The sequence below is a fragment of the Ambystoma mexicanum genome, chromosome 9 (assembly GCF_040938575.1).
Source record: "Ambystoma mexicanum isolate Mex_15411 chromosome 9, UKY_AmexF1_1, whole genome shotgun sequence".
Lineage (NCBI taxonomy): Eukaryota > Metazoa > Chordata > Amphibia > Caudata > Ambystomatidae > Ambystoma > Ambystoma mexicanum.
In genome coordinates, this window is record NC_090931.1 from 1,010,881,493 (window position 1) to 1,010,905,252 (window position 23,760).

At 40.4% G+C, this 23,760-nt stretch overlaps 1 protein-coding gene across 9 annotated transcripts in view; it reads right to left on the reverse strand.

Annotated features, from left to right (window-relative positions):
• The window catches only part of B3GALT1 (beta-1,3-galactosyltransferase 1), a 2,246,978-nt gene that overhangs the window by 588,387 nt on the left and 1,634,831 nt on the right, over positions 1 to 23,760 (reverse strand). The window lies entirely within an intron of this gene.

The following is a 23,760-nucleotide window of genomic DNA, read 5'->3' on the forward strand; positions in this document are numbered from 1 at the left end:
TCCCAAATCTTACCACAATTCCTACTTTGAACTTTTGACCACGGATACCGACTCTTAGCCAAACATTAAATCAACATCTACAGCATTCCCTGTTTAAGTCACGTATTCAAAATGGAGAGTTATCATCTAGTCACTAGCTCATATCATTCTAGAGCCCAGCACAGCCTCTGGCTTCTCAGTTAGCCCTCTCTTCTCAAATTCTCATTCATCCACCTTGCCCTAGATTAGCAATGTGTAGTCGTGACTCAGATTCCCAATAAACATCAGGCTTGGGCTCTCAGTGCTAAGTAGTCCAAATATACTTTGGACTATGTCTCTCTGGTAATTATGTTCCTCTCTTTAAGCCTCTTATAGGTCTTCCGGTTTTTCCATGCCAATCTATGTGCCCAGGTCAACAAGGGTCTCCACTTGCTGAATGTTTGGACTTTAGCTGTCAGCACAACAACTAAACTTGTCTCTGCTGTCTACCTCCCACGTGCACTTGCTTGTTCTCCTCTCCAACCCTATTCAGTCTCCAAACAGTTGTTGCCTTGGATATGATCCTTCCTCCCTCCTCTACAATCCAGTGGCCGGTCTTGTCGAGTATCTTCAGGAGAAATGGCATGTTTGTAATAAGGTGATAGTTGGGCGGAATGTTGGGATTGAGTGAGGATTTTTTCAGGTGTGAAGAAATCCAAGTCTGTTTTATCTGTGAGGGTACATAGCTCTCTTGGAAAGAGGTATTTACACATTTGCTGATAAGGGGAGTGAGAGACAAGGCACACGATTTAATAATGATGGCCGGACAGACATTGCCTCTTCAGTTAGTAGGTTTTATTTTCTTAAGAATATGCAGCATCTCTGCTTCTCCTACCTCCCTAAATTTACACTGTGCAATGGAGGTGATTGGTCTACTGTCTTTGTCTATAGGAGGTGGAAAAACTGAGAGCCCTGCTTTGACCAAAATATCACCTTTGATTTCTTTATTTTTTTTAATCATCACATTCTGAAATTTGGTACACCAATTCACATCTTTGACATTTGTGGGAACAATAGGGTGGGGATTTTCCAGTTCTCTCAGGATTTTGAATAGTTACCTTGAGTCTGATGTTGGCTCTTTGATTCTTTTGTAATAAGATGCATTTTTTGCTAAGCGAATACTGATTTCATAATCCTTAGCAGTACTCTCATAGTGCAAGGACTCCGGGGACAAGAACCTTTTCCAAATCTGGAGTGTTTTTTTGTTGATGTTTAAGTTTCATAAGTTCCTTGGAGAACCACACTTTGGATGGTTGTGATCTCACCTGCCTAAGAATCTGTGGATCTAAGTTATTTACTGCTAAGGACATTGTGTCATGATGTATTGCAGCCAGCTCAGTGGCTGAGTTGTAATTTCCCAGATTTTTCAGGATTGGAGTAAAGAAAGGAAGCATAGAGGCCGAAGTAAGTTTTTGCAAATTTCGGCAAGTTACTTTTACCGGAGGACTTCTAGATTTTCTTAAGAATCCTGTCCGGAAAAGCATAAATTGAATAAAGAAGTGATCTGACCAGGGACACAGGGATACCTCTATGTTCTATACCAGTGTCCTGTGTGAGATTACCCAGTCCAGGATCCGTCCCCCATGTGGGTTGCTTGTGTAATGTGCTGAGCGGAGCCAAGTCCCTCCAGTGTGGATTGGACAGTTCTAGCAAGAGTGTCCATGGGATGATCTAAACTTAAGTTTAGATTTACCATTATAATCATCATAGATTGTGATTCAATGGAGGTTGAGATACCTGACTTCTTAACACAACAATGTGTTAAGAAGTCAGGCATAGCATTAGGCGGTTGATACTTCACAAAAAGGCTCAGGGTGGGTGGTGTTATGGTCAATGGTCAGCTTGACAAGTACATTTTCACAGTCAGGTATAAGGTTGAAATCCAAAAACCAAATAAGTTCACCAGTTATGGTAAGCTGTGCAACCATAACTGACACTGCCGCCATGCAAAACTTACATTAACACCCAGAACATCAAAGATAATATCACAAATGGCATCATCAATGACATCACAGCCAGTAGTCTGTATGGAAAGGCCTCAGAGGGATTTGTGTTTAGGTAATAATTTTCAAAATTGCTATCAACATATGAAGGGTCATAGGTAGGCCTCTAATAAACAAGTCCAGATATTGATCATAATGTAGCAATCAAATATACAATGGCAACGTAATGGAACATGCAAATAGAATATTCTTTTCCTGGTAGAATGTGTTACTTTAATTGAAGGCCCCACCCTTTGTGCACCTTCTGTAATGTTAAATTCAAACTAATTTATAAGTATACAAGAGTAAGTAAACATGTGTGAATGTAGTTTAAGGAAAAAAGGTGTTGCAACCAGCAAAGCTCTCCCTTTGTGCCAGCTCCTAAAGCAACATGGTTGTCAGCATGAGTGGTTCTCAAATCTTTGTGGGGCTGCTACACAAATATTAATGCACAATAAAATAGAGATGAAAAGAGATTTTCTCAAATGTGCCAACCCAAAATAGAAAATATATATTGGTGAGTCAAATATACTTTAAGCAAGGTTAGATTCTTGTTGGAAAAGAAAAAGGCTTCCTTCCATATGGATAGTGAAAAAGTTTTTTTACTTTGGTGTTATCTTCACATCTGGTGAGAGTATTTGAAAAGGTAAACATATTGTGTTTGACCTGGTGTTAACATCACACCATAAATGCTCATTTCATTCTTACTCAAACAAATTTTGTCTGTTCTGGTGTTAGCATAACACCATAGATTTTCACTCAAATTTCACTAAATTTTGTCTGTTCTGGTGTTAACATCACACCATGGATTTTCACTCAAATTGCATTCGACACGTGTTTCCCCATTGAGTGCGTCAATGGTTCATCAGGAAAGAGAATAGTTTCTAACAGAAAAAAGTAAAGAAACCGAAAGAGGTATTAAGTTATTGAAGTCTATGTGTATATATTTTTTTTCTAAATTAACGGTGGTTTTGTCAAAATCTATCATAGTAGACAGTCATATAATTTGCAATAATCTGACTCTGCTGTTTTATATGCCTTGGGTATTCCCCGATTTTTCTTTAACAACTTCAATGTTTATTTCTCAAATTATTTCACTTTGTTACTTCAATATTTTTTTCCAAAATATTTGTTTGTAAAAGGCAAGATGTTTGTACAGCAGTGGGAAAAAGAAGACTAAGTAAGGATACTGGTTTTGGCATTTTAAAAGAAAGCTTGTAGACAAGTACAGTTCTAATTTGAGCTATTTGCAAAGAATAACCATTGATTACCTTCTGGCTAGTCATGGTCCCAGAGTGTCCTTAATGCCCTGATAAGCGTAGAATCAAATGGCCAGGTTGCGCGGTGTTTGTGTTGTTCATTGGGCTTTGTATAGCTCTAACGATGTGCAGTGATGTCATCACGCCGCGTGCAACATCGTTATGCACGGCACGATGATGTCACCGCGTACGGCAGCCATTTTGGAGCGGAATGCTCACAAAGCGTTGTGCTTTGATTATAAATGTTAATTTAGTTCTTGTTTGAAAATATTGATATTGACTGAAGATCGGATAACCACAATATTTTTAATTAGTGATCAGATATTAGTTTTAATTTAAATATTCCTAAATTGTTTTTGGAAAAAACTTCCTTTTAAAATTTTGTTGGTTTTGTTAAATGGTTTGTGTTCTATTTTTGAGGAACATTTTTGGTTTATTCACTATTTGTTTTTTTCAAACGTTCTTAGATATCAGAACATTCAAATATTTAGTATCAAAGGAAATGACAGAAATAAGACAAAAATAATTTTGTAGCGATTGATAAGAGAGATAAAATTGTTTGTCTAAATCTAAGTAGCACTGTAGGATGTATATAGGTGAATTGAGATTTTCTCTAATCAATAATACTGCAAAGGAAAAAATGTCCTATGTAAAAATCAAATAATTTTCATTCAAATTTCTACACAACAAATATATGTGTGCCAGAGAGAGATTACATTATAATACATGTTCATAAATACAGAGATGTCCTTACAACCAATTATACATTTCTGTGTCACAATTCAAACCCAAAACACAGGTGTGCATAATACAAAACCATTTGCATTCCCGTTTGCGTAACAGTTCCTCCTTGTTTCCCCTTTTTAGGGGTAAACAGACTTTCTCCAACCCACAGATTTTGAGATTGGAAATTTCAAAAATTGGGTGATCTTCAATTATATGTACTACTATGGGGTATCTGAGGTCTTGATTCCAAATGGCTCTTAGATGTTCAAAAATTCTCACTTTTAATTTTCTTATTGTGCTGCCAATATAAACTTTGCCACAAATGCATTCCATTCTGTAAACGGCATGTGTTGAATTGCAGTTAATTAGTTGATTAATTTGTTTTATTTCTCCATTTGGAAGTTTGATTTCTTTTTTTCCTTGTTCTAGGAATGGGCATAGTTTGCAATGTCCACATCGGTAAGCACCTCTGATAGAAGTTTGGAAGAAAGTTTTTCTTGCATTAGGTATCGGGCTGAGAAAGCTTGGGCTAATAATGCTTTTCATGGTTGGTGCTCTCCGGAAGCAAATACTTGGGGAGTTGTCCAGATATTTCTGCAGGCTTGAATCTGTAAGAAGAATATTCCAGTGTTTTGACACTGTTGCTTGATTTTCTTGACTTCAGTGCTGTAGGTGGTGATGAATTGAGTTTTGTGTCTTGTGGCGTCAGTTTTTTGTTTATCAATGAGTAGAGATTCTCTAGGGATTTGCTTTGCTTTGTTTATGGCTGTCTTTATGTTTTTGAGCCATAGCCTCTTTGTTTGAATTTGAAGAAAGTTTTCTTGAGATTATCTTCAAAAGTAAGAGGTGTACTGCAATTACATTTTATCCTCAATATCTCCCCATATGAGATATTTTGGATAGTATGTCTCGGATGATGAGTGGTGGCAAATAGGAGACTATTTCTGGCTGATGTTTTTGTAAAGAGTGTTGTTTGTATTTGTGCATTATTTACAAATAACTCCAAATCTAGGAATTCTATGTTGGTAGCACTAACTGATTTCGTGAACAAAAGGTTGTATTCATTGTTTAGATAGGAGACAAAGGTATACAATTGCTGGGTGTCACCTTCCCATATTATCAAAATAGCATCAATCTAACAACCCCAAAATTTCACATTTTTACCAAAAAGTTAATGTTTCAAGGTGTGTTGCAATTTGAAGAAACCCATAAACAAATTTGCATAGGGTGGGCAAATTTCGACCCTATTGCGGTGCCTTGAAGTTGTTTATTAAAAGTGTTGTTGAATATGAACATGTTGTTATAAAGGCAAAAATGTAACATCTCAATAATCATTTTGTTCTGTTCTTGGAAAGATATTGATCTAGTTTGGAAGAAAGTTTTTCTTGCTCTATGTATCGGGCTGAGTATATTTATGGCATCAAGGTATGGAAACTCATGCACAGATATGAAATATTTATTACGGCGAAAAAAATACTATCACAGTCTGTCATCAAACATATAAAGAATAGACATTGATTATGTGCAGCATGAACTCGAGCCAAACCCGAAGGAGACTAACTTAAGAACATTCTCACCTTAGTTCAATAGATCAGATGTATCTTGTGACTGTGAGAGTGCATTTGTGCTGTGGTTCAGAGCCTGCTCTATTACAACCTGCTTTACAACATGTACAGATTTCTATTTCCAAGATCTACATACCAGAATCTACATCTCAGAAGACTTACCTAAGGTATGTTTTAATTTGCATAAGTAATATTCTGTACCACATTTATTCTAATATACCTTCAAGAATAACAGTTGTTCTGTTCTGCAAAGCATGCTTCCCTACAAAACCTATCCCAATATCCCATTCATGTTTTTAAACGTGCTTTTGAAAGTGCTTCTGCTTGCATACTGACTATTACATATGCTTATACCACTGCACAATTCCATAATCAAAATAAAATGATCAATTATCAAGCAAGAGTACAAAAATAATGACTTTATAGCTTAAACGTGACCTGCCTACTCAAAACTTCAACATACCTTCACATTACAATGTACTATACAAGCTTGCCTTTAAGTTCTCTTCAACTATACCTGGTTTTGTTTGCTGCAAATCATGCTTCACAGAAGCACCAACTCCAATGGTTCATTACTGCTTTGTTCTACTACTTACACATACCTCAATTATCAAGCTAGAGTACAAAAAAGAATGTTTCTTAAAAATTACCAGACTTCTGTCAAAAGTATAAGAAACCTGCATATTACAATATAAAATGCAACCTTACCTTCCCAAATATAACTTGTTTACTCTGTTGCAAACCATAATTCAAACACCAATCCCAAGTATATAAGGACATTCACAATACTATACACATATTTACATTTTGTAAAGTTGCCAACGTTCCCAACATTCTTTCTTTTACATTTTCAGAGCTTCCAATTATAAAAGTATATTAATGTGGGATGTATTCCAATTTTAATAAAATATCTATACTGTCTATTATCCTTATTTATTTTCAACTTATACAACTGTCCATTGATACTATACTGTATACTATTTTGCACTTCCTCATCACATTGCTGCAATCACACTCTTTTGCATTACAGACACAACACTCTTCATCATCCTAAAGCAGCACCACTCTGCAGCCTATAACACTACAAATATTTTATCACACAACTCCCATAACCTATACAACCTTCTTCCACAAAACAAATTCCAATTAAAATCCATATTATTTACACAACGACCCTCTTTCTTGTGCCAGTACAGCAAATATCTACAACCTCTCACTCTACAAATATTTTACCACGCCTACTACTACCTATTAAACTATCTACCTCATTTTACTGTATTTAATTTCCCCAACTGTCTTGTTCCTCATCCCGATACCCAACATTAATCCATATCATTATTCTTATACCACTCTCACTCATGTCATTACACTAACAATGGTGCACTAATTGCTGTATTTTCCCCCTTCCTCATACCATTACGAGATCACATTATTTTGCATAATGCCCACACCCCTTATACTCATACCACTACACCAGAGGTCTACAACCTCTTACTCTACAAATGCTTTAGCCCAAAGCTCCCATTATGTGTACATTCCTCATCCACATCCAACTTCCAATTACAATCTACATCAATATACATGCACTCCTCTTCCTAGTACACTATAGGTCTACAACTTGTCACAGCAACTCTATTATGGCCTACAGCTCCCATTACCTATACATGCCTCTTCAACATGCTGCTTCCCATTCATAACCTATATCATTACTCCAACATTTCTCTTCCTTGTCTCATTACCCAAATAATCAATATCATTATCGATACACCACTCTTCACATCCCACTACAATAATACCAATCCAAATTATTACCTCCACATTCATCATCATCATTCTATTACTCAATAGTAATCCATTTCACTATCTCAACATCCATATTTCTTAGTCCACTATTTAATATAAACACATATCTTTACCCACAAAACACTCCTACAACATTAAAGTACACACTTTCTTTTCTCCACCAGATACAAAAGAATGCATACTGAAACTCAGCTCTGCAGAAACAAAAAAAAGACCAAGCAGATAAAAACATGGGAAAATCATATTATCACCCTCCACTAATACGATGTACAGAACATTTACAAGTAATAGAACAAGAAACTGGGCTCTTGAAAAGTAAACCAACAATCACCACTAAGAAAAGTATTGCTCCTGCTTCAAAAAAGAAAAGTAACATATGGCATAGTAAAATGACAACCGCAAATGAACCCCAAACTCTATCTGGCAATGTGAATGTATTCACAATATGAACAAATAAAAAGAAAATCTAAAAAAATGTTTCGTCGCAATTTCATAAAAAATCTGAGAAGTCACGTTCCTCATTTCAAAATTACCAAAGAAAACTGGTACTTGAAGCACTGATTGACAGCACAGTCAAATGAAAATATAACATGAATGAAACCACTAACAAAATTAATAAATAAAACTGCAATACACAATTCAAAACATGAGCAAAGTCAACATAGATAACATTTGCAGAAGGTGTTTCAGGATGACAATATTAATATGGACCAGATGCTGAATGAATTTGCTACTCCCGACGAAGGAATTTATTTTACTATTAATGATATTGAGGTGACAATAAGATCCTTCCACCCACAGGAAAGCAGCTGACCCGTATGGAATGCACTGTGATATTATCAAGGAATTTTCAGATTTGTGGGCCCTGCTTCTATTTAAAAATGTTAAGGCTGTTGCTATGTCTGGGGACCTCCTTCGTACTTGGTCATAGAGTATTGTGGTCCCGGTATTTAAGAAGGGGGACCACACAGATCCTAATTGTTATAGGCCTATCTCATTGATCGACATCCCGGCCAAGGTATTTGCAATAGATCATTGTCTGGTGCTGTCCACCACACTGATAGACAAATATAGTAAGGGTAGAGGTGGGAAGCTTTATGTGGCCTTCTTCATCCGGAAAAGGATTTTGACTCTATCCCGAGTAATGAGCTATAGGGTAAATTGGCTGCTTTGAAAATGCATGCAGGTCTTTTAAACCTGCTGCAAATCTGTTATAGGGACACACACGCATGTGTGCGTGCGTGCGTGCGTGACTCCTTGATAGGTTTCTGTCAGAAACTTTTCCAACTAATAAAGGCGTCAAGCAGGGCTACCCTTTAGCCTAATGCTATTTATTTTATATTTGTTTGATTTTAATTTAGCGAGTTTTGGAAATGGGATGAACATACCCAGTTTGAACGGTTAGAATTTTGGGTTTCTAATGTATGCGTATGATATCGCCCCGACTGATTTAACCCCAGTGGGCTCCAGCTAAGCATTTTGTATGCTGAGGCATATTTTTCTTCCCATGAGCTGAAATTAAATAGATCTAAGACAAAAAATGTGGTCTTTGGGAAGGGAAAAGTCGGCTTCACATGACATCTTGGTCGAAAGCTGAAAGTATCAAGAACATTTTACAAAACATGTACTCCTGCCCAGTACTCATCCCCATTGGACTACAAGGACATTCATTAGCCTGAATTTCAGTAGCATCTTATCAAAGCACCTTTCATTACATAAAGGTTTTAGTAATACACAATTCTACAATGTGCAACCTTGTGCATACGTTATGCAGCACTAAAGTTCCTGCTCTAGAACTGCCAAAACCCAATGACAGTCTCCTAGATGAAACAGTCCAGGAAGTGCTGAGGCGAATACAAGACATACAAAGTAAATATTTTGGAACTGAAGAAGAATAGTAAAATGCAATTAACCAGCAACTTTCAAACACTAAACCTCTTACAAATGCATACAAAAAAGAAATAGCAAAGTATGAAAACATGATTGCTGAAATTCCAAAGTATGTGTCTGTTGTCACAGAACTTGCTACAAGGAAGGTACAACAATGGTAGAAATGGCCTACAAAATAGAAGAGAGTGCTTCTAATTGGCATTGAATCTTACAGCAGACAATACATACTATATAACCAATCACTTAATTGTTTGCACATACTGCAATACTAAGCTTGATGATAATAAAATGCCACTTCCAAATGTTCTCCAACAACTCAATCTATTACAGAGTATCATAATTGAAACAGTTCCATGCTATGACGTGGCTGCAGCCCAAGACTTGCCTCCAACAAAATTTCTCAAAGTCATTTGTGGTAAAGTTGAATATTCTTAGAGAGGCACAGCACCACCCTACTGATGAGGTCCAACCAGACCGAAATATGTGTCTGGAGTTGCTGTCGGTACTCTTGTTCAGATGAGAATTGACTAGCATTTTGGTGCTGGACTGCCCCAGGTCAGGACAAAGATTGACATGTTTTGGATATTTCTCCTCTGGGAAAGATAGTGAGCTAAAGAATCTGGGTAAGGCTCTTGTAACCAGAACGAATGTCCAGCAGAGAGACTCCCAGGACCCCCATTGGTTTTGGCATAATTTAGGTAACTTCGGTTTTCCCCCTAAATTACTAAGGGAATCCAGATGTGGACACACTGCTCACTATTCTTAGAGGGACACAGCTCCACCCTACTGATGAGGTCCAACCAGACCGAAATATGTGTCTGGAGTTGCTGTCGGTACTCTTGTTCAGATGAGAATTGACTAGCATTTTGGTGCTGGACTGCCCCAGGTCAGGACAAAGATTGACATGTTTTGGATATTTCTCCTCTGGGAAAGATAGTGAGCTAAAGAATCTGGGTAAGGCTCTTGTAACCAGAACTAATGTCCAGCAGAGAGACTCCCAGGACCCCCAATGGTTTTGGCATAATTTAGGTAACTTCGGTTTTCCCCCTAAATTACTAAGGGAATCCAGATGTGGACACACTGCTCACTATTCTTAGAGGGGCACAGCTCCACCCTACTGATGAGGTCCAACCAGACCGAAATATGTGTCTGGAGTTGCTGTCGGTACTCTTGTTCAGATGAGAATTGACTAGCATTTTGGTGCTGGACTGCCCCAGGTCAGGACAAAGATTGACATGTTTTGGATATTTCTCCTCTGGGAAAGATAGTGAGCTAAAGAATCTGGGTAAGGCTCTTGTAACCAGAACTAATGTCCAGCAGAGAGACTTCCAGGACCCCCCACGTGTTTTGGCATAATTTAGGTAACTTCGGTTTTCCCCCTAAATTACTAGGGGAATCCAGACGTGGACACACTGCTCACTATTCTTAGAGGGGCACAACTCCACTCTACTGATGAGGTCCAACCAGACCGAAATATGTGTCTGGAGTTGCTGTCGGTGCTCTTGTTCAGATGAGAATTGACTAGCATTTTGGTGCTGGACTGCCCCAGGTCAGGACAAAGATTGACATGTTTTGGATATTTCTCCTCTGGGAATGATAGTGAGCTAAAGAATCTGGGTAAGGCTCTTGTAACCAGAACTAATGTCCAGCAGAGAGACTTCCAGGACCCCCCATGTGGTTTGGCATAATTTAGGTAACTTTGGTTTTCCCCCTAAGTTACTAGGGGAATCCAGACGTGGACACACTGCTCACTATTCTTAGAGGGGCACAACTCCCCTCTACTGATGAGGTCCAGCCAGACCGAAATATGTGTCTAGAGTTGCTGTCGGTGCTCTTGTTCAGATGAGAATTGACTAGCATTTTGGTGCTGGACTGCCCCAGGTCAGGACAAAGATTGACATGTTTTGTATATTTCTCCTCTGGGAAAGATAGTGAGCTAAAGAATCTGCATAAGGCTCTTGTAACCAGAACTAATGTCCAGCAGAGAGACTCCCAGGACCCCCCATGTGTTTTGGCATAATTTAGGTAACTTTGGTTTTCCCCCTAAATTACTAGGGGAATCCAGACGTGGACACCCTGCTCACTATTCTTAGAGAGGCACAACTCTACTCTACTGATGAGGTCCAACCAGACCGAAACACGTGTCTAGGGTTGCTGTTGGTACCTTTGTTCAGAGGAGAATTGTCTAGCATTTTGGTGCTGGGCTGCCACAGGGCAAGGGAATGACTGAGATGTTTTGGATATTTCTGCTCTGTGAAAGATAGTGAGCTAAAGAATCTGGGTAAGGCTCTTGCAACCAGGACTAATGTCCAGCATAGAGACTACCAGGACCCCCCCTTGTTTTTTGCAAGATAGAATATTTATCATTGTTCCTTGAAGAAAACCTGGAAACACTAGGAGTAGGGGGTCTAGTACATCTATCTTTGATCATACTAGTCAATGGTGTTCCAACAAAAGACCAACACATTTGGCAACAACTAGTTGACTTGAACAAAGTTAAAGATACCTAGAATATCTGAAACAGAACAATGAATATACTACAATTTTAACATGTTGATCTATCAATTTACCTGCTACATTCCAAAGACTCTATGGAAGATGCATTCGAAACATATTAAATGTGTGAAGTGAGTATATGGGAAAAAAGTTTAGAAGCACATTGCTTTCCACTATTCTTTCCCACAGGAAAAGGAAGAAGACCCATAAAATGTATTCTGAAAATATAAAATAGCAGCAAAATGTTCAATTCATTGTCCATTTCTTGTTTGAAAGCAAACTGGCTACTCTATGCTATGGAGTTGCACACATACTAAAAACAGGAACCCACTTCCTAAACATGTCAGCTTGTGAACTCCTTCAAATGAAAAAAGTCAAATATGAAATGTTGGAGTAACTTATTAAAATCTCTTGAGAAATATGCATTGTAAAAAAGAATACTGGTTCTGATGTCATGCTGATGTTTGCAGCATGTTAACGAACCTAGACTACCCTACATATTTTGTTACTCTCAGATGTGCAGAATATGAACAGGGTGACTTTCATGATTTCATATACACTGCAAACCAACAAAGAAAAGTATTAAACATAAAAAGTGCATAGATAACTGTTCTCTAGATCCTGTAAATGTCTTAATATACTATCACCATTGTTTTATTGCCATCTTATACTTCATCTGTAATAAAAAAGTGTCCTAAACTTTTGATCAAAGAAAAAATGCTTTTGTGGATGAAAAATGCTCCCAAATCTGGCCATGACAGTGATGACACCATATTAAACTGTAGTGAACATTACATTACCTGTGATATCCCTTCAGAAGATATACACAATGACTTATGGACACAAATCCTACATTTTCAATGGCATACATGTGGCAAATACTGCTGATGTAAATATAGAAAGGAAAATACTTCACAAAATGTTGTTTTAGGTTACCTAGACCAGATTGTTCCAAAGGTAAAGTACATAGTTTCTTGCCTTCCATTAGACACAAAGTGAAAGACAAATCTCCCATATACAACATTAAAAGAGATGAAGCATCCAAGTACATAATTTGTGGAATGCTAACATCAATTTGTAATACATTGTAGACACTTTATCTGCAGTTGCAGAATATGTCACTGCCTATCTCACCAAAGCTCAGAAAATTGACTTAAAAGACTTCTGGGATGACATATCATCTGACAAAGCATTCTCTCAGCTGCAGATCGTTTAACAGCCTTGTATGGGAAATCTGAAAACATTCTCTAGCTCAACACTCGTCCACTTTCATTATGAAAAAGAATACCAAAATCCCACCAAGAAAAAAAAATCTATTGTTACAGAAGTACTGCTTTGGAATATGTGTTTGTATGTATTTGTATCTTCCCCATCCCCCCTTCCTTTCACTCTCCTTCTTCCCCCTTTTCCTCCATCTCCCCTGTCTCCACTGAGGAAGTCACCAGAGTTGTCAACTCCATGAAGGTCTCTTCTAAACAGGTTGGCCCACGCTCTTCCAAAAACATCAAGGAAAACATATCCTCTCTCGACCCTGCTCTTGCTGATCTCTGAAACCACTCCTTTGCTACTGGTTATTTTCCATCCTCCCTCAAGCACTCCCTTGTGCACCCACTCCTCAAAAAAACCTTTGCAGACCCCACCTGACCAGCCTATTACTGCCCCATTTCCATCACCCCTTTCCTGGGGTAACTACTGGAGAATTTGGCCCTTCCACAACTCAATTCTCATACCGAACTTGTTGGCATTCTTCATGACCACCAGTCTGGATTTCAAGTATCCAGAGATACAGAAACTTCTCTTCTGAACACCTGTGAAGAACTGCCTGCATCCCTTGATTCTAACTCCGCTGCTGTCCTCAGCCTTCTTGATATCTCTTCTGCATTTTACACTGTGAACTATTCCAACCTCATAAGAAGGCTCCATGATACCTTTGGTATCTCAGAGCTGTCACTGGACTGGCACACCTTCTTCCTTACTGATCGTTCCTCCACCACCATTTAGGGCCCTTTCTCCTCCCCTACTTCCTCTTCCACCTGTGGCATTCCCCCATGGTTCCATTCTTTTGTCCTGGCTCTTGAAACTTAACCTTTCCCTGCTGGCTTGCCTAATTTCCTCCTTCTCTCCCAACTTCCAGTGCTATGCTGATGACACACAACTCTTCAAATGTCTTACTGATGTCCTTCCACCCTCCTTCATCCCTGACTGCCTCTCTACCATCCAGGCCTGGTGCACTGCCAATGACATTTGCTTAATGCCAGCAAAACAGAGATTCTCCCTATTAGGTCCCCAGCACCCTACTTCTTCCCTTCACTCTGACCTTCCTTCATGGGCTCCCCTCTTACCCCTCCTCTGTAGCTTCCTCACCTTCCCCCAGAGACTCAACATTACCCGTGCTCTGGTTCTCTCCAGGCTATATTATTGCAATAGCCTCCTGCTTAATCTTCCTTCGTCCACCCTGCAACACCTCCAGCTAACCCAGAATAGGACAGCAAGACTTTTCCTTGGCCTCAAGCCCAGGGACAGCATCTCACCTGCCCTACAAAGCCTCCACTGGCTCCCGGTCTCACCACAGATTAAATTAAAATCCCTCTGTATCATCCACAATACTTTCTGGGGCCGGGGACCACTATCTTCAAAGCTTCCTGACCAAATACTCCCCTTCTAAACTTGTGCATTCCTCTGGCACCAAATCCCTGTGAGTGAAGTGGTTTGCTAAACGGAGAGTTGGTGGTCAATCACTTTCTTCGGCGAGCTCCCACATGTGCATAACCTCCCTCTCCCTCTGCATCTTGAGCAGGACTTCCTTAAGTTCTGAAAAACCCTCAAGACCTTTCTTGTTACGTCTTCCTTCTCCATCTCTCACCCCTGCTAATCATACAGTAGTGTGATGACGACCAGGGCCCTTATGCATCTTCTGAGCCCTGACCCCTTTACATCTCCCATCCAAGCCGCTGTCTATTTACGGCATTTACCCAGACCCACCTTCCCTATGGGAGGTTGCACTTACATGCTTCTCTTATTAGCACTTCACCTAGAGCACTTCTCCATGAGCACCAGCACCTATGCCTGACCCCCCTCGCCTCTGCACTTGCACTTTCTGTACACTCACAAGGCATTGTAGGTTTTTCTCCCCTCCCTCTTTTTTCTCTATTAACCTAATTGTTGGTTGCCCAAGTACCACATCTACCAACAATACCAACAATACTCAGTGATACCATTTGGAAGAATGTTTATCCTTTCAGAACCTGAGAAAAAGGCATTACAGGAATACTTGGATACCAATGGCACCAATGGAACCATTTGACCCTCTAAATCTCCAGCCGGAGCCTCCTTGTTCTTCGTGCCCAAGAAGGACACCAAGGAACTTCGACCCTGCCTGGACTATCGGGCCCTTAACCAATGCACCCTTAAAGATCGTTACCCCCTGCCGCTCATTTCCGACATACTGGAAGATGTCCAGGATGATGTAATCATTACCAAACTCGATTTAGGGGGCGCCTACCATCTTATCCGAATAAAGGAAGGCGATGAGTGGAAGACCTGGTAATGCCATTTGGTCTTGCCAACGCCCCTGCGGTGTTTCAATGCTTCATGGACAGAGTTTTTTCAGATATGCTGTTTCTCTTTGTCATAGTATACCTGGATGACATACTGATCTATTCCAATGATTCCCAGATACATCAGGAACACGTGACATCAGTCTTACAACATCTACGAGAGAACAAACTCCTGGTCAAACCAGAAAAATGCATGTTCCATGCCCAAACTGTTAATTATTTAGGTTTCGTTCTGAGTTCCCAGGGCATAGAAATGGATCTCACCAAGGTTGACTCCATTCTCTCATGGCCAGCCCCTACAACAGTGAAACAGATCCAATCCTTCCTGGGACTCGCCAATTTTTCCCAGAAATTCATTCCAACCTTCTCAGATATTGTACACCCGATAGTAGCATTGTTAAAGAAAGACATTGCCTTTGTTTGGTCAGATGCTCAACAGACAGCCTTCCAGGAGTTAAAACGAAGATTTACTCAAGGTCCCATCCTAGCACAACCGGATATCAATAAACCCTTCCTGGTAGAAACTGATGCCTAAGAACATGTTTTGGGGCTGTACTAAAACAAGAATCTGAGGATAAGCCAGAACATCCCATTGCTTACCTATCCCGAACACTGACTCCCATCGAGACCCACTATTTAGTTCTGGAAAAGGAATTGCTCGCCATCCGGCAGGCTTTTACTGAGTGGCACCATTTACTTCTGGGTACCAAATTTCCCGTCCAAGTGTGAACCGATCACAGAAACCTGCAGATCCTGCAATCCTTAGAATGCAGGAACAGTCGCAAAGCTCATTGGGCCTTTTTCTTTGCTCAGTATCAGTTTCGCATACACCATGTTCCTGGCACTAATAACGTAATCCCTGATGCACTATCCAGGCACCCTGATTAAGTGCCGGTTGAGGCCTGCGCCTTCCCGAATATGTTTCCCGACACGGTTTTTGTGGCCCAAGCCAACTCCTTATTGGAAGATATCCGTGCGGCAACACCATCTTCTGATCTCTGGAAGGATTACATCAAGGCAAACCGATGGACTTTAGTCACTAAAGATGGCTACCTCTTCAAAGTTAAGAGACTGTCGGTACCCACGCAAGAATTGAGAACCAAGGTTATAAACCTATCTAATGATACCTTCCATTCCGGGCATCGAGGCGTTACTGCCACTCTTCGCCTCCTTCAGAGACAGTTCTGGAGGCCTAACATGATCCACACTGTAAGGGCATATGTCCAAGCCTGCCCTATCTGCAGCCAGAATAAGTGTGATAATAGAAAGCCAGCAGGTCTTCTCCATCAACCTACCTTGAAAGAATGTCCTTGGGAAGTAATCAGTACCGATTTCATCGTGGAATTACCCCCTTCCAAGGGTTTCACTACGATCATGGTTACTATCGATCTATTCACACACATGGCTCACTTCACCTCCTTGTACAAATTGCCAACAGCTCAAGAAATGGGAGGGATATTTTTGAATCACATCTTTTGGCTACATGGTCTTCCTTCCAAGATAATTTCAGACTGTTGTCCTCAATACATTTCCCAATTCTGGAAACATCTATGTCACATGTTAGGTATTCAACGTGCCTTGTCCTCTGGATATCACCCCCAGACTAATGGAATAACAGAGCGAGTGAATCAGATCCTAGAACAATATTTGCAGTGTTTTTCAGCTAAGGTCCAGGAGGATTGGTCGGTTTTGATTCCAGTTGCCGAATTTGCCTATAACAATTCTGATCACTCTACCATCAAGACTAGCCCCTTCTTCTGCAGTAAAGGTTTCCATCCATCTGTCCTGCCAACAGTCCTACCTCATTCCACCCCCGTTCCGTCGGTTGATTCCTGGATTGACAGACTGGTCACTATTCATAAGGATGTAAAAGAACAATTAAAAAAGGCCAGGATGGATGTCAGAAGACAAGCTGATGCCAAACGGAGACCTGGCCCCAATGATGGAATTGGTGACAAGGTCTGGCTCTCTTCCAAACTCTTGCCTTGACATCTACGACCTAATAAACTGGCCCCCAAATTCGATGGCCCTTTTTCTATCAAAGAGGTTATCAACCCCGTGGCATATCGACTTTGGTTACTGGACTCCTGGAAGAAGATTCAGCCAGTCTTTCATACTTCTTTGCTCAAACCCTATATTCAATCCACCAGATCAGCTCATTGCCCTAACCCTGTGATTGTCGACAACCAGATTGAATTCAAAATTTCCAGGATTTGTGACTTTAGATATAGAAGAGGTCGGCTACAGTACTTAGTGGAATGGAAGGTATATCCTCCCAGCGAACGGACATGGGAACCTTTCTCCCCCATGAATGCCCCTCGTTTAGTGCGGAGATTCCATCTAACTCATCCGGGCAAACCCGGTGGGACAAGGTTCATGAGGGGGTATGCTGTCATGATTTGCCGTTTACGGCCTTTTTGGACTTCCTGGTCCATGGTGCACCGCAACATTGGAGCCACTATCCTCCCAATATGGCCGCCGGCTCAGGCACGTAGAGATTTAGCGTTTACGCAAGAACTCTGGCTTCCTAGAAAACGGGCATGCCCCAGCGCGTCTCAACGCTCCATTTTGAGTTTGCAGCTAGTGTGCTCACTGTTTCCTTCCTTCTCAGAGAACCTACCACCCGATATTCTTTCCCTTCCTCTTCCTTCTTGAAGTGCTAGCGTGGCCTTCGCCTCTGCCTGAGGTCGCTCTTTCCATCCTTCCTGGAAACCACGTGTTACTTCCACGCTCGCTGCAATCTCCCTGTCCTCTGCGAGCTGTGCTGTTCCCTGCCTGGTTCTGCGCATCATTCCGGACATAGACTACCTGATTCTTACCTTCCCTGAACCCTGAACTCCTGTCTCCTCCCGAGACTGCCTACGGTCCCCACACTGGAAATGGAAGACCACCGCCCTTACCTGTATAAATCCCGGACACCCCGGAACGCTGATAGACCTCCAAAGAAGAAGATTACCAAGGGCAAACAGGTCAGAACAGGGGCTGAGTGTGACATCCAGTGTGTGCATGTCAGTACAGTCCAATTCTGCGATGCTGCTCTAACAACAATCCCACACTTCAACCAGGAATGCCAAGGAGGAAAACCATGACCAATTGACTTCACATACTGGATGACCACCTGACCGTCCGAAACTCACTTAAAAGCTGGGTGTTCTACAGACCACAGTAAACTAACCAGCATTAGTTTACAGCTATTATTATTATTATTATTATTATTATTATTATTATTATTATTATTATTATTATTATTATTATTATTATTATTATTATTTAATTATTATTATTTATCCATAGACTAGCCCCAGACAGATTGGAACAAAGCCCACAAACTATTAGGATGCTATTAGGATGTTCCGACTCCAAAAGAGATGTAAGAACAGCACCCAAACTAGAGCAAACTTGAGACCGGAGTCAATTGCAACAGTCTTTTCCTCATTTACAAGATCCAACAAAGCAATCAGTCAAAACAATAGTGCTCTTGAGGCAAGCCTCATTTGGATCAGTTGTATTAATGAATTATACAGAACATCCTTTAGGCAGAAGCCATCCCCCATATGTAGGGACAGAACGACCACTGTAATCCACTTGGTCTCATCCACAATCCCACCACATCAGATGCAACAAGATAAGGCTGCTCTTCCATCACAGAATCACGGCTCACCCACCCACTGATCTAAACAGTAATGGGCTGTATTAACCCACATATCACACATACAGGACTCCAAGAACACCCCCGAATTACCAGGAAACTTCAAAATCAGCATCACAAAAACAAGCACAGAAAAAAACGCTGACTTCCTGATCAAAACCCACAGCTCAAGCCTGTCCATGCTCGCTCTAATGCTGACTGGAAGTGCTTCTGCATTAGTCCACACTAGATTCTGTATCCATGATTCTGTCAAATTTAAATCAGACCAAAATGTGGTATACAATCAAAACTCAGCACCGAACAAAATATTGCCCTCCAAAAAATGTTAACAGGTTCAGGAACTTTCACCTCCCCAACTAAGCTGCTCATCTGTTCAAACGTTTCCCATCTTATTCTATGTACACAAAATCCCATGTAAACTCCAGGGAATAGCCATGGGGACAGCCACTATCACACTAGTCACAATAAATCCATCAAGGTCTTTCCCTACACTGCCTATAACATCATGAACTCCCTTGTTTCAGACTAAAGCCTCTCTTGGGAATCCAGTGCTGTTAGCTAATTGATCTTGGACTCCCCATTCGAGAAAAAAAAGACAAACCCAAGTGTTACGCTGACATATGACCTGGAAACATTCCGGAATGCGTGCCTAGGGAACCTTGAGGCTTCACCCATTAACACATCAGGTGTGGAACCTGTTCCTCCCTCTTCTCCCAATACTCACCCCACGTCTTCTATTGTTTGAGTATCATGTGCTAAAAGCCTGTCAAAAAGTCAGAAGTTGCACTTTAGAAGGACACTTTGCATAACATTATATCACATACAATTGTGCCAAATTGTAGTTTGAAATGCTGCAAACAGTATAATATTGAAAAGGGAAATGCATGTTATAAATGTAACTCACAGGACATTTTACAAACAAAAAATAAATCAATGTTCACTGGAATTCAGAAATTCAAAAGAGACACAGGTGACATGTGTAAAAGCCTTTGATGTTTGTCAACTCAAAGCACATCAGTGCCTCTAAATTAGTATGTGATTACCCACCAAAACATATTATAATGCTATTCAGAGCCACCTATAACAGAACATTCAACAAAGTGTGATTGTTTAGGATTGTTTGTATCTAGGGATCTGTAAATATGCAAGACAGCAATGGCTGGAGGTTTAGTTTTTGACATTTCAAATACTTGCTCTATGCTCACCGCATAATGTTGAGCAGGCAAAGATATGCATTAGGCATCCCTTATCTCAATTATGAATGTCAACTATTACACCAGTCTCATGATACATGGGCTCAAACTAGACCACTTGTGCATAAGGATGTTTACTTAGCAATAATAAGGTCACACACAAAGAAGTATTACCATCTAATAGATCTCGAACCACACTGTAATGGTTACATTAACACTAATGTCTGCTTCCAGAAAGAACATTAATCACACTCATGGAAAATCCATGGATTCTGTTTCTATCTCATGCATAAAGGCAACGCTATGATTGTTTTTTTTATTTTTTTTATTTACAATGCGTAACACATTTAATTAGATTCGGGACTATATGAGCAATTCAAGAGATACATTCTGGGGTCCCATTACAGAAGGTTTGCAGAGACAATTTATGACGTATTTGCAGGGTAAAAGATTCCCAATGGAAAAAAATAAGTTTTCTTTCAATACATTTTTGCACACGGTGTATGTTTTCCCAGAGGCTAATATGAAATGTCTAAAGACAGCATTAGAAGAAATGGAGATTGGCTGAATCTAAAGGGAGCGGTGGAAGAATGGTGTTTTGCTCCATTTGCATGTGTTGTGATTTTCTTAAAAAAACAGGAAAGGGTACACCTATAAAACAAAGGTAATTACTAGCTTGCCTAAGACACAGCACCACCCAGAATATGAGGTGGATTTTACCACAAAGTGAACTTTTGAATTGCAAGGGCCTAAAACTCAAGAAGGCCCAAGTACTGTGTTTGGAGCTTCTTACAGCAAGAAATGCTGAAAGCCACTTTCCTAAAAATAGAAAGGTCTAGTTTCATCTGAAAAATGAGAGCTTACTGCACCAAAACAATGTACTTTAAAGAAATGTGCAAACCATCATTTTCTGTGAATTGTAGAACCATAATTCAGATCGAACAATATGTAACATTACTCCCTACAAATCGTGAATAGCAGAGTTCGAGAAAACCAGAATAACAGCTCCAGGCATTCCACTTCCTGGGTAACACTGTCAAGAATTTAAAGAAAGCTTAATGTTTTCACCAGTAATTTTATAAACCAAAATGCCATGTGATTATTTTTCCCCAGCAGAAGTCAAAACCAAGTGGATTATTCTTTCAAGAATATATTTAAAAATATTGTTATGTGCTTATGAATTCAAATAGAGGCCTATTGTTAATCTATTCAGTGGTATAGTTATATATTGAGACTTTAAATTGGGTATACATCACTGTTTAAAGCTGCACGTCAGGATAGTTGTTATAATGTGAGTTTGACAATGTTGGGTTTGATTGTTCATCAGTCAGCCAGTCAACAAGCTACACTTCTGTAACCTAGGATATGTTTTCCTGATTGAGGGTGTGGGGGAATGATTAAGGTCCCCAGAGATTAGCTTGGGCATCTGGAAACTAAAATACTTCTTTATCTTGCATCAAAGAAACAAACACATTGGCTTCTTCACTGCAAAGGAATATCATACTCAAGGCCTATGAATGATGCGTTGCCCCCCCCACCCCCCTTTATGGGCTCATCTATCATTCCAGTATAGCCAAATGTGGGCTCTGAATCAATACAAATCTAAGTTAGCCACATGGTGTAGAGGTCTGGCAATTCCTTTCCAAGGTGTCAAAGTCCAGAATGCACTTATGATTTCTCTTCTTTGGCATCAGCTAATGAATAAACAACAAAATGGGTCAGCTACTCCCATTAATTATTACCTGAAAGACAAGCCAGGAAATGAGGCTTCACATTCACAATTCAAGGAATGAATCTCATCATTTAAAAGGCCTCAGAAATGTATTTAAAGACAATGGGCCTCATTACGAGGTGGACGGTAAGGGTTAACGGGCACCGATAAGGAGACTGGTGCCCGTAAACCCTTACTGCCCTATTCTGAGGTACCTTAGTGGGAGCCGCTAAGGGACCAGGGAGCTAATAACGGGCCCGCTATTAGCTCCATCCCCATTCCCATTGAGCCCTATGGGGGCTCGAGTGGGAATGGGGAATGGTTCTCGGAATGAGGATTTACTGGGTCCTCCAAGGTTGGAATGACCCGGTAAAACCCTATTTCGAGAACCCGGAATGCGGTAAGGGGGTAGCCATGGTGCTAATAGCACCATGTGGCTACCTCGTACCTCGTAATGAGGCCCAAGGTGTGATATAACTCCACAACAATATTACTTAGAGCTCAAAGAAAGATGTTCTGACGTTGTGAGTGTCTGGGCTTGCTCGCAAAAGCAACCTTTGCTTGCACTCTAAACAAGAAATATGTATATTTATCTAATATTACTGAAGTTATCATTTAATATCTTCTTTTTATTTCATTGATCAAATTCATGCCACGTGTCCCAGAATGTATGTGGATCATGGACATCTAGAAATTCATAGTTCATCAAGGTGTAATGTTGCCATAAGGAAATATGGAAAAAATGTGGTTCTGAGACCACTGTGTACAGTCCCTTCCTGTTCCATATGCAGAAATATGATCAACCTATTAAAAAGAAGCAATGTATTCTATGGAGTCTCATCCTATTAAGCTAGCCAATGGAAATGCTCACCAATTAAAAAGCTTAATGTCAGTATGACATAATGTTGGAATATGTGATTTAATTAATGTGTCTTGTATAGCTCCCAACTGCCACCACTGGTGGCCATGCTGAACTTGGCTCTGTACGAAAAAAGGGAGCTGGGGTACATTAGAGGGACAGTGGGAAAGGAATATACAAAACATGTGGTGCTGATGTTTTTAAATCAGATGTAGCCTGTTCCTATGTGCTAATCTGCTTTCTGTGGATTTGGTGGAGAAACTTGGGAGTATGTTATCTATTGAGAAGAGCCCAATGTCTGATAGATGTGGAGTGATTGAATAAGGATCCTGACAAGGTGTTATTATTTTTGCTATAGCTTTTCATTAAAGTTATAAAAAGAACCTGCCTCTCCCTATTCCTTCAGGGGTTTTCTAAACTTCAACATAGAATAACTCGGGTGTTTGTCAGGATGTAAGTCAAAACCAAAATCCTGTCCTCTGTCCAAACCATCTACTCTATCCCTATCACTAGCAAATAAACCAAATAAAGGATTCAAAGCACTTCTTATCCAAGCCACCAGAAGAAAGGCTCCCTCCTCAAGGTAAAATAATATAGTCTTAGGCTGATTTAACAGCAGTCTCTTGTTACAGGGTATGATTTACCAAATACACCCAGGAGGATGACTGCCTACTCCTGGCCCATCTATAATAACTTTGGACACTGGGCCTCATTACACGGAAGGCGGTAAGGGTTAACGGTCACCGGTAAGGGTACCGGTGACTGTTAACCCTTATCGCCTTACTACGAGGTCCATTTGCAGGACCCGACCTTAACGGCTGGTGTAGACCAGCCGTTAAAGTTGGGACCCGCAAAGGGACATTGGTGCGTAATTAGCTCCTTCCCCATTCCCATTATGCCCTATGGGGCAAAAATGGGAATGGGGAAGGGCCATGGAGAAAGGGGGAATTACCGCCCCGCCAACCTTGGAATGGGGTGGTAATTCCCCTTTCCTCCATGGTGGTACCGGTATGGTACCGGCGGCAACCATGGTGCTAATAGCACCATGGTTT